The sequence below is a fragment of the Lissotriton vulgaris genome, chromosome 8, assembly GCF_964263255.1.
Source record: "Lissotriton vulgaris chromosome 8, aLisVul1.2, whole genome shotgun sequence".
Lineage (NCBI taxonomy): Eukaryota > Metazoa > Chordata > Amphibia > Caudata > Salamandridae > Lissotriton > Lissotriton vulgaris.
The window spans coordinates 1,170,633,638-1,170,647,058 of NC_141696.1; positions in this window are offsets into that span (position 1 = coordinate 1,170,633,638).

A 13,421-nucleotide genomic window follows, 5' to 3' on the forward strand; every position below is an offset into this window, starting at 1 on the left:
TTTTTTCCAATATAGCGCTATGAGTTGCTTAGCTGTCCCAAGCATGTGAAGTGCTATGGTCCAGTCGCTGCGGGTGAGCGCTTTTAAGTTGTCAGGTTTAAGGCCCAGGAGTATCGTGGCTGTAGATTCAGGCAGGGGGAAGCCCAGCACTTCCTTAATATGACTAAGGACTTCCTTCCAGAGCAGGGTCAGGAGCGGACAAGCCCACCAAATGTGAATGATGTCGCCAGATGCATTCAAACACCTCCAGCACAAGGGGGGCGTGGCAGGGAACATTTTGTGCAGCCGGGCGAGCGTGTAGTACCATTGTGTCATAATTCTGATGCATTTTCCCTCTGTGTGAGGTGATGATGGACCCTAGGGATGTCTCGCCATAGGTGGTTCCACTGCGGGACGTGATTTCCGTTCTGGATGTCAGCTGCCATTGGCATTGATATGGGTGCGCAGTCAGCACAGGTGGGTTTTGTAGAATCTAGTATGTCCGGGATATAAGGCCTTTCGAGTCATCGAAGGAGCGGACCAGCCGCTTAAAGGGGGTGTATGGCCGAGTAGCAACGTGCTGCATCTATGATGAGGATACCCAGTGCCGCAACTGTGCATACTGTAGGCCAGCATCTAGTGGGAGACGAAATTCTTCTCTGCACTGAGCAAACGTTTTTAGGGTTCCCCCCTCGAACATGTCCCCAATCACTCTGCAAATCCCATGTAGCCATTTGGCGAATGCTTGCGAATGGAGGGCGGGGGGGAATAGTGGATTGCCCACTATGGGATTGTGAGGGGAAGGGAAGGTCATCAGCCCCCTACATACGGCTACCTTGTCCCATATATCAAGGACCATTTTAGTAGGCACTGCAATATAAGCACTACGGGAGCGCAACGCATGGTGGAGCCACGTAAGATCCCAGATAGTGCACCCCGTGACCATCCTTTCCATATGGAACCATACCTTTTTGCGTTAAGTGGTTGTCCATTCCTAGACAACACGAAGGTGTGAGGCCCAGTAGTATTTCAAAAGAACAGGACACGCTAGTCCCCCCCTATCTCTTGGCAGCATGAGGATCTTGTGGGGAAACCGTGGTCAACGTCCACCCCATATAAAGTTAGTGATATCTTTTTGGAGGCCCTGTATCTGTTGTTGTGGTATAGGGGTGGGAAGACATTGGAATAGGTATAAGATTTTAGGGAGTATCGACATTTTGACGGCGTTAAACCTACCGAGCCAAGAGATAGTGAGGGATTTCCACCTCCGTAGGTCTTCCAGGACGGCTTTCTTGCATTCTCGCCAATTTACCTGAGACCTTGTGTCCAGGGAAGGGGTCAGTTGGAGTCCTAGATATCTAATATGGTCTGTAGTCCATTGATAAGGAGCAAGTGTTTTCAAGACTGACATCTCCTCTTTCGGAATTGTGAGGTTTAAAGCCCAAGATTTGTCATGATTCATTTTAAGGCCTGATGCCCTTTCAAAGGTCTGTAATAGAGTATGGAGCGCCGGGAGAGATGTATGTGGACGCGATAACGTGAGGATAAGGTCATCTGCGAATAGCGCTACTTTGTTCTGCCGACCTCCTAAGGCGAGGCTGTGGATGTCTGCATTCAACCTTATCATCTCTGCCAAGGGCTCTATTACCAGGGCAAATAGCAGAGGTGACAGAGGGCAGCCCTGCAGTGAACCCCTATGTATGAAAAAAGGATCTGTAAGCTGCCTGTTAACTCGAACCCTCGCCTGCGGGGAGAGTTAGGCGGCCATGATCATAGAAATCATGTTGCGTCCCTGGCCAATCTTGTGTAACACCGTGCGAAGTAAACCCCAGTCCACCTGGTCAAACGCCTTCTCCGCGTCAAGCGACAGAAGGCAGGCCGGTATGTTCCAGTGGTGTGCTTTCCCCACCAAGTGCGCAATTCTACGCACGTTGTCCGCCCCCTGTCTGTTTATTTATTTATTTATTTATATCATTTATAAAGCACGATGTTACCGAGCGGTGTCCTGGCACTGAAGTGATAACTCCCCTAAGTGTCAGACCTCTGCCTACTGCCTGAAAAGCCAAGTTTTTATATTTTTCCAAAAGGCCATCAGGTCCGCACTTTGTTTCAAAGCTAGGGGTAGGGCATTCCAAGCAGTGGCCGCCCCTCTGACAAAGCTTCTGCCCCCCCATCGTGCCTTCCTGATCCGGGTTGTCTTAATCAACCCTTTGTAGGCTGACCTCAGCTGTCTGCCTGGCGTGTACCATTGGAAGTACTGCTGGAGAAAAGGTGGACCAATTCCATGTACCGCCTTGTACACTATACACAGTGATTTAAACATTATCCGTTTGGGCACAGGGAGCCAGAGCAGTTTCCTGAGTTCCCGGGCAACAGGTGCAAACTTGGGCAGGCCGGCGATGAGACGCACAGCAGCATTTTGCAGCACCTGCAGTTTATTGAGCAACCCATGTTGGGCCTCAAGGAGAAGACTGTTGCAATAGTCGAGGCGGGAGAGCACAAGTGCCGTCACCATCGTTTTTTTGCAACTGTCCGGCAAGAAAGGGAGTATCTTCCTAATAATTTTCAGGGTCCAGTAAATGGAGGAAGTCAGTGCATTAACTTGAGGTTTAAAGGAAAGTTGATTATCAATGAGAACACCTAAGTTCTTTACCTTAGTTACCGGAGTGGGCGAAGTGCCCATGTCATCCGGCCACCATTTGAGGCTCCAGAAGTTGACATCAGACCCAAAAAGGAAGACCTCGGTTTTGGAGGAGTTCAATTTAAGGCAATTACTTGCCATCCAAGTGCTGACTGCGGTCATACAGTCCTGAAACCTGGCAGCTACGCCTTCTTCTCTGCCCGGGAGCAGTGATACGACGATCTGAGTATCATCTGCATAAGATGTTAATTCAAACCCGTAAGCCCGGATCACCGGGGCGAGAGATGAAACATAAATATTGGCTCGGGTGGGGCTAAGGGAGGAACCCTGAGGGACCCCGCCTGGGAGTTTGAAAGGTCTAGACTCAAAATCTCTCAGGGCCACCACCTGAACCCTATTCATAAGGAAGGCTTTCAGGATGCTCAGGGCCCCCCCCTGAATCCCGCAGTACTCTAAACGATCCACCAGAATACTATGGTGGACCGTATCGAAGGCCGCGGACAGGTCAAGGAGGACCAGAGCCGCACGTCCCCCTGCACCAACACCTTCTGATCTCTTCAGTAGATTTAATCAGGGCGGTCTCAGTGCTATGACCTTCCCTAAACCCATGTTGGGCTATGTCCAGACCCTGAGAAGATCTAAGAAATGTACAGAGCTGAAAATTCATAACCTTCTCAATAATTTTGGCTGGCAACGGCAGCCGGGCTATGGGCCGGTAGCTGTTAGGGTTGGAAATATTGAGTGTGGGTTTCTTGAGCAGCGGAACAATCGATGCCCATTTCCAGCATGTTGGAAAATCCCCGATGTCTGTTGCGGATGAAGCCAACTTGATCTGGCTCCACAAGGCCAGGCATGTGGGGGTCCAGACGTTTAGCTAACATTTTAATGTAGATTTTGAGGTCAGTGTTTAGTAATGCTATGGAACAACGACCCCTCCGTGTCCGAGAAGGAATTATATAAGCACAGAAGGTAAGGCTGAAGTTGTGCTATGAACATACGGTAAAAGGCCACCGGCAAGCCGTCCGGGCCTGGGATCTTCCCAAGGGGGAGGTCTTTCAGCGCTGCCGTCAGTTCCTCCGCCATGAGGGGACCGTCCAATTCTTTAGCGTAGTGTGGGTGTATTGGGGTCCAGGGGCACTGGTTTAGTACCTAATCCATAAAAGCTTGGGAGGGCGCTTCCACCTTGTAAAGCGTGGTGTAGTAGGCCCTAAAGGCCTCACATTTAGCTCGCTCCGTACTGACCCGTCCTCCATCAGGTAATTTGATATTAGCAATATGGGCCTTCACTGCTCGTACCCCCAGACGCTTCACCAACAATCTACCCACTTTGTCCCCCCCTTCAAAGTACTATTGTTTTAAAGCGAGCAGGGACCTTTAAAACATTTTTCTAAAGATCTACTGCAGCATTCACAATGGCTGCAAGTTGACCTGATCAACAATCAATCCATGTCAATGTCAAATATTAAAACACACAGTTAGGGCACAGAGCTAAATTCTCTGCTGGATGCACTGTTCTATAGGTGAATTCTGAGCCATCTTTGGGAGGGGTCGGGTGCATGTCCTTCCAGAATATGTTGTGTGTGGCAAAACGTGTTTTAGTATTTCTGGGGGTGGGTGATGGATCTATAAGAAGAAGGACACACAGTTTGGAGCTTCTAAGCATTCGTAAAAGGTGGCCTGCATTCATTGGTGTATTTCTGACAGGGTTGGGGAGGCTTGATTTCAGACAAGCCAAGGTAAGTGGCACCAGGCAAGGCAACCTCATCTATATCTAGGATGGTACATGTTTATTTTCCAGCAGGAATCATGAATCTCAGTCAAATGGTCACTACAGTTCAGAGGACACATGCCCTCACTACACAATCAGACAAATGGCTATGGACTCAGCCGAACACAAATTATTTCACTGTCTTTGAACGCAAGGCTGATGTAATGAAACAGAGAACTTCTAAAGAAGTCACTATTGTCCATTCTCCTTCAGAATTACATCAATGTCCAGAAGTGTCCTGCAGCATCTGCCACACACTTGGTACAATTGATCAAGACCTAGATTGCACCCTTAATATTACCTCCCTGTCTGACCTGCCACCCTTTGGGCACTGAAGTTTCTTCAGCGGTTCACTGGAAACTGCATTTAATGTTTTATACCCACTGAAACAATGTATCCACAGCACACTTATCCACTCTGAAGCCTATGAGCAAAAAACTGTTCCTTTGAACAAGAAAATTATTGCATCATTGCACAACTCCAGAGCTTGCCAAAGATTTCTACTGGAGGCTCTCATCTTCTCTCTTTACAACCACTCTTCCGACTCTCCAGCACTTCAAATCTCTCTTAACACTCATGCAGTATTTTATGCCCTCTTGCAGGGCAGGTGATGTTGCAACTAGCTTCGCTACCACAATTGAGATGATTTAAACATCCTTCTTGTCTATCCTGCTGTTCCTTCTTACACTCAAGATTTATTGTGGTGTACAAGATTTCCTCTTTTTAATTTGGTCCCACTGGCCCACATCCAAGCTGATTACCAAGATGCCTGCCCCATTCATGTCAATGACACCTATTTCCGTATATATAAATCCAAACAGAATTTGGCGTTCAACAATAAATTGCCTACTAATTGTCTCAGTCATGGATGTGCAAGAATAGGCTTCCCTTTAACAATTCTAAACCGATTGTGATACTGTACCGCCTAGCCAATGCAGCACTTCTGTTCAAGTATGCAGTCATAATGGATCCCTCCACCATGACCGTCACAGTAGACATATAATTTGGGGATAACATATAATGCACATGTGTCTTCCTGTCCGCAAATCTTTGCAAGCACCAAAATGCATTCAATTACCTAAGACTTTTAAAAACAGCCTCCCGCTACTGCACACACATCACAAGATTGCATCTGTCCAAGCCGTAGAGCTTTCACACAAGGACAAGTATAATACCTTAGATACAAGCTTCCACGTTGAGCGGCTAACTAAACCACAAAGAGCCCAGAATCATATGGTCATTTCATCTTTGGAATAAAACTTACACAATTATTGAAAGCCATACCCGTATTGAGGGGAAATTGCAATTCAAGTCACAGTGCATTATCCACAAGGTGTTGTAAGCCACTTCCATGACTTCGTCAGCGAGATATTGCCAGATGTCGTAATTCAAGAGCCCACAATGCGACAGCCGTCCATCTGGTAACTATTAAGGTTCTGAGGAAATTCCTCATGTACAAGGCTCATTCTCACACCCCTGACTTGAACAAGAATTCCGATGATTACAGCAGCAGCTATAATCTCACCTAGTCTTACTTACATTCTTACCTGTGGCCCCCTCTTAATTGCTAAACAACTACACCAAGAAACATGAACTCCTGAACTGCTCAATGCTCCCTACTCTATACTCTGAAGCAACTTGAAGCAATGTTAGACCTTAGTAGGGTCTTGTCATTAATACAATATTCATGATATATCCAAAAATTGTCAGATTTTAACAAAATACACAATATACATATGACAAGGTCAAGTGAGTCTTACTTTAAAACGTATATCTCAGATTTTTCTAAATATTGTTGTAAAAAAGAACAACAGGGATGAGTGATTTCTATCAATAGATGACCTATATTTAGGAGCCTATCTATGCTATCTCTAAATATAGGAGGATGTCCCGCTGAACCCCTGGAAGAAGGACCAAAAGTTTATTATTGGTCAACTTCGAAGGATAACTTGAATAACTTGAAAAGTCTGAGATACACGTTTTAAAGTAAGACTCACTTGACCTTGTCATGATACTTATAAATCTAGATGAAGTATAGGTAAATCCACACAAATCTTTCAAACATTAATTGTATGTATTTGTTTTCAGATTTGATGTTTTTTTTAAAAATATTGACCTGTCCTGAGGAAGGTGTTTACAAAATAAGAACAAGACACCGAAACGCGTCGACAAAAGGACTTCTTTTTAATTGTAACTTGTTTTTAATATGTATATTGTGTATTTTGTTAAAATCTGACAATTTTGGGATATATCATGAATATTGTATTAATTGTATGAAAAATTATAAACTTAGGCACTAAATGCCAGTTTTAAAAAAAATAAAATCAAGGTAACATTCAAAATTTGTGTGTGGAGGTATATGCTTCAAGGGTTTATCTAAACTGTATGACAAGGTCTAGAGTCTATGTATAGTGAATGACACAGAAAGGAAAACCTTTTTTTTTTGTTTACACTGTTTGTACTTCCCAGTCCTTTCTGGTATAAGAGAAACTCTCTTTTTTGAAAAGACCTTAGTAGGGACCAGATGACTCCCTCTTCAGGAATGATCTTATCAGCCAACCGGTAGACTTCTTAGAGCTCAGGGTATAACCAAAAGCACTCCAGAATAGGACAGTACCTTTCAGTTTGACAATAAAAGAACAAACACATGATTGCCTCATTGATAGAATCAAGCGTAACCCATACATATTACTATGCATTTGTTCACTCAATAAAACATATATAGTAAAAAGAGCAAAAGGAAAAAATTGGGAATGTACCCTGTCCATACAGCACAACTATGAGCTCGGCTACGTACTATGTAACTGTTAGCAACATACCTTCTGTGAGTCCATGTTTGCAAACATGGGAGACGGGTCTGACGCACGTCTTATCATTGAAATGTTACAATAGTTATTTTTTTCCGGCTTTTGACAGTGCTTTGCGTTGCTTTTTGTTTACTCCAGAGCAGTGGGGTAAGGAAACGTGAGGAGGCCCCCGTGCAAGGTACAGGGAGGGAGGGACCCATCTCCAGACTCAACCAGGAGCTCTCAGGCCAGAGTACTGTGTTGAAGGAGCCCTCTGGAACTCGGGGCCCTAGCACTGCCAGGGCCTATGTTACGCCACTGCTTTAGAGCACCAGAGAAGTTGATACCGTGCGCTCTGTTGAAGAAACAGTGATGGTGACTCCAGTTACAAGCGCAGAATCTATATCTGATAGTTTCCCATCACAACCCCTGACAACGAGAATATCACTTTAAGGCAAAGCTGATTAGCTTGATTTTTAGGAGTTTCCTTAATCGTAGGGGGCTGAGTTCAGATATCATGCTTTGGTTTAGAGTATTCCACAATATGGGACTTTATAACCCAGAGATGGCTTCCGTAGTTCTTGCTTACAAGTGCTTTATGCATCAGGTGGGCAGAATATGATGGGAGGTTTCTGAATGGGGTGGTCTGCTGTGGGACCATTTTCTGCTGGTATTTTGCCTACAGCCCACATGAGCTCGTGGGTGATGCAGAGACCCCTGGATTGATTATGGCTTCTATGAGGAGCCAGTGGAGTGCTTTCAGAGCAGGGTAGATGTCTATATTGTATATTGTTCTATAATTAGACGCTTTCTGACTTTGAAGCCCGATGACAAGCTTCCGGGGAAGGCCAGTGTGGAAGGTGCAGTACTAAAAGCGTGACATGAACAAAGCTTTTGTTAGTTGTACCCATTATGCAGCCTGGAGTAGAGTGCTGGAGTTTGGCACCATTCACCGCAGCACTGACTTATTATTAACAACCACAACAATAATAATAATAGTAATTATAATAACAATAATAATAATAGTAATTATAATAACAATAATAATAATAGTAATTATAATAACAATAATAATAATAACAGTAATAACAATAATAACAACAACAATATTAATTATAACAATAATAATTATCATCAATATAATTAATACACTCTTCTTCTTCTTCTTCTTCTTCTTCTTCTTCTTCTTCTTCTTCTTATTATTATTATTATCAGGCTCATAATCTAACACACCCTGTCCCATTTTCACAAGAATTGCTATTCTTTTAAAGCATGCAATAACTTGGTAACAGACAATATCTTCAGAGTCAGGTTAATAAAAAGGGTAAATGTTCCACATTTTGGCAAACCCTACAGGATGGTGGGTAAGGGTAAGAGAAGATATTTTCTGATTCAATCTCTTGTATGCAATCTAGCAAGACTTGTTGTCCATGGTGTAGAACAGAAACTGAGAATCAATACAATTAAGATTACTCTGAGAGCATGACATTATGTCTTAGTTCTTTTATTTCCATTAAATCCTTAATTAAATAGGTCATAGCACAGTTTAGTAATTTTTTTTCCTAGGAACATCATGTATGATATAGCTTTATAATTTGAGAGATTAGGAGATCATGGGTTATTTTATTTCAGAAGACCATTATTGCAACCTGTTTCATCAACATGAGTACTGACCTTGAGTCAAGAAATTGAACTTTTTTTGTCTGCAATTAAGGCTTAGAAAATGAGATAGCTGGAGTTTTCCGTATGGTAGAAGAACATAACTACATTATGTATTTGAAAGATCTTTACAATTTCAAAATCCTCGAAAGATTCAAGAACATTATTTTATATGTTCTTCTAAAGCTATCAACAATGATTATGCTTATTCAGGGTGAGTCAACAGCAAATCAGAAAGTCATTTTTCAAATTAGTAATTTCTGAAAAGTCATAATAAGAATTTCATATTTATATTCACATAGTAAATTAAACATGGATGGATGATTTACTTAAAGATCTGTTTAAGATTCCTACATCGTTTACAGTCATATTTAAAAATAGATGAAGTCAGACGTTAATGGCTGAGATACATTTACATTTTTATTAACTCTTGTACCTAAATGAAGTTGGACTGAGATGTATTTTATCTGGTACCCCATGACTTTCCATTCGAGAAGCTGTGTTGACAGTGTCCCCAAACAAGCAGTATCTGGGCATCTTGACACCAACTACTCCAGCCAGGACTGGTCCAGTGTGTATCCCAACTCTGATCTATCAGAAGAAGAAGAGTAATTAAAAAAAAACCTTTGTTCACTGTAAATTTATAAACATAGAAGCTAAGATTTTATGGCACTTTATTAGCCTAGTGCAGTTGTGTTGTGCAGGCAGGCAGGCATGGATGGTTCCATGGCTCTGCTGAAAGCTTGAGTAAAGAGGAGTTTACTTTTTATCACAAGTGTATGGAGAGCTTCACTTCACTGGTGATAGTTTAAAAGTTGTGTGGAACAGCGAGAGTAGAAAATCTAGGCCACATTTTCTTACAGTGAGGCAATATATGGCAGCTAATGTGCCTGCCGCAACCTCTCCGACAGCGTCTTTGAATGAAGAGACCATGCCTGCAGACTTAGTCAGCTATGTATCTCCCCAGAATGTAGCTGTGTTACAAATCCAGGAGTGAGAATACGCTGTTGCTTTATTTGCTGTCTCCTGAAAATAATCACCATAATAGATCGTTATGGATTAATGCCAAGTGTTCTTGTGGTAATAATACCCTAAACATGTATTTGTAAAGCGCACTTATCACCCATGGGTCTCAAGGCGCTGAATAACAGATGTTTATTGTTCATTGAAATTAGTTTGGCAGCACAAGAAACGAGAAAAGAGAGATAGAAGATAGATAATTTCCGATTAAAACAATTGAGTGTCCAAAGTTTGGGCTTCACAGGACTTCTGCAAGCTTTGTGGAAAGTCATCCTTAATGGAAGATGAAACCTCACATACATAAAATTGACATGCTTCATCGTCACCATCCTTTCCCCACTCTGGTAGATCAGTGCCACCAGAGTCGACTCAACCTCCTCAAAGACTAGTTTAAGGATGCAGGGAGTTCTTAGATAAAAAACTACTGGCCAAGGCTAATTAAAAATACCCCGGGGTTCCTCGGTATTGCACCTTTATTGATGAGGACCCCAGGTATATATAACAACCAAGATGAGCGGGGACACAAAAGACAATGACTCAGACCTGTTTCTTATCTGCCAACATGTTTCTGCCCACAAATTATAGCCTAACAAGTCTGGGGCATTATTCAGTGCTTAAGGATCCGATATCTAGATTAAGTGGCTATAATACCCACATAGACAATTATTGTTATTTCGCATAGACTACCAAGATCCCAGGTGAAAATGATATCTATTGATTTTATTGTGTAATAATTTATTTTATGTAGTCATTTATATAATTATTTTTATTTTAAATTAAATTGATTCCCTTTATTAATATTTTATGTTTTTGGTATATTTTTTCTAATATAGTATTTACGATTTCTCAAATTATATTATTAATTAAAATATTAGTTTATGCGTGTATGTGGACTCAGGATAGCGGCAAAAGATGCATTCGGCATCCACGTCGACATCAGGTCCTCTCTGACATGAGTAAGTGTCAAGAGTTAGAGTTCAGGCGTGGACCCCGTGTCTTGGTGGCTGCAGACTCAATCCACCTAGACCGGAAAACCCTTTGGTCTCATACGTTACATTTTGCATGGAATTATCCGTTCCCTATGACCCCGTATTGGCGCTTGGGCGTCACGTCTTAAATTGAAGTGAATACTATCCTTCCCCATTACTCTGTTGACGCGGATGCCGAATGCATCTTTCGCCGCTATCCTGAGTCCACATATACGCATCCATGTACAGCCTTGGGACACACCGCCCGATTGGTACTCTTGATTACTACCTTATTCTCTTTCGAACCCGACCGGGCTGGAATTATCACAGGTGCAGGGACTATACATTTTGTCTACCACGATTTAGCCCTGAAGAGTCAGAGATTACGGTTTTTCTGACGAAACACGTGTTGGCTGGCTGTTCTCTGTGCCAACACACATTAAAAAGAAGAAAGAAAAACCACAGCGACTTCTGTCTTGATGTGTGGAATACAAACATACACTGTTTAATTTTGACTTTATGTGTGCACAGGACTGTTGCAATTGTTATATGTGGTTGGTTTTCCTCCACAAAGTAATGGGTAAGTAGGGTCGCCCCTTTCCTGTTAGCACCATAGCAAATATGTCCATGTCCAATTGACCTCCATAAACTTTGTCTAGCGCCATCAATTCCTTTATACTAAAACTCTAGTTCTCAGTAACATAGACGGGCAAAATGTATTCCCAGGTCAACTTTCTGAAACTCCACAAGATGTCTTTCAAATAACAGATACCTGCGAAATCTGGTAGGATGCTACCTAAAAAGCAGGCCCAAATTAACGAAGCCTTTGTGTTGTTCTTGCCTCAGGTAAGGCAATTAGTTAAGACTTACAAAGACATGCAAGGAGCGATTTGCGCCGCCTTTTGTGTCTTTGTAAAGAAATATAACGCATCACAGTGGCATATGCTCCATTGCATTACATTTCATAGTGATAGGCATTCGACGGGTAGAACATGCTGTTCTCATACATCCACCCATATAATTCAATGCAATCCCAAATTTACTGAAATCACTAAACCTGGGATTGCACCAAAATGGTACGCCACCCCGACTATGGATTAAATAGAAGAAATATGTTTATTTCTGTTTGTTACGTCCTATTTGTTTGTGTGATGCATCCTGCATTTCACATATAAAGAGGACATTGCCTATTAGGAATGTTTTTTGCGCAGGAAGGTATGCCTTCCTGCAAAAAAACAATTCTGCTCGTAAAGCATGCATCCTTGCACCATGGTGCAAGGGTACCTACGTTGGTGCTAGGCAGCCTCAAGTGCCCCGTGCAGGTAGATCGCTGAACACCATCATATCTTAGTAGATATGGTGCTGTTCAGCTCTTTTGTTTATGCACTGCAGCATTGCAACTTTGTTTGCTATCTTCCGTTGAATTAACTTTTAGTGAATATGCTGCTCAGTTCACTCTCACCTCGCTTCCTCTCGTTGGAAGGGTATGGAGTGGTGACAGCATATAGTGCGCACCTAACTTTATAGAATGCTTGCCAGAGAACACTTTCCACAGGAATCGTCTCCAGCATGATTTGCTGTATAAAGAGCAGTACGGTGTGGTCAACCCAGTTGAGACAGCATTACGGAAGCAAAGATGTGATGGGTAAGCAATAGGAGTTAATTATTTAATTCTTGGGGAGGACTACAAGAATAAAATTCACTATTAGTTTTACATCTGCAGGTTCAGGCTTGCTCTGAATTACACAACTTTTGGTCAAGTCCCAAAACAGGTCTTAGACACCAGGGGGCCTATGATGATGACATATTGCGTAGAATGCAGATGTTTTAACCAAAATTGCTCTGCCTACTGTACATACACGAACTTGATAACTCTATGAGTTAGTGAATGGCCTGCACGCAGCACAAATCAGAAATGTATGCTCTGTGGTTCCACCATTTTATTTCTCTTCAGACCATGGACCTATGTGGAGGGTGCTGCCCTCTCCTTGGTACTCCAAGCTCCCTTTGTAGGGCCTCCACTGTTTGCAAAATGTTTTGCCTTGTTCTGATTTTATGGGGTTTAGATGCTTCTTTCACTCTGTCTTATGTCCCGATGACACCTCTGTGGTGACGCGTCCCTGAGAGCTCTGCTATGTCATGGAATCTGCCCCGCCAGATTCCATGACAGGCAGTTGCTCTCTGGCCCCGTTTAGTTAAGACACGTATTCGTATCTCCGTTGTTATTAAATCCATTTTATACTAAGAAGAGTTTCCAGAGGTCATCTTTCACATTGGCGACGATCGGAAAGAACAGGCTGAATTTAGTTCATCTTGGATGAACACGGAGGAAGAAAAGGATTACTGGCAAACAGAGAACCCGATGTTGGAGGTTTATAAAGGGGCCAGAGAACCAGTGAGATCATTCCTTTTCACATTTGCGCCTAATATAATTATACGCGACGTGTTCAAAATTTAATTTAAAGACTCGGATCAACTTTAATATTTAAAGCATTGTACGCGGCTACACACAGCACGAGCCGGTGCGCGTGAACCGTGCGAGCGGCAACAACTGTGGGCAGCACGAGCACAGTGCGAGGCTTCACACAGCAGCGCGAGGC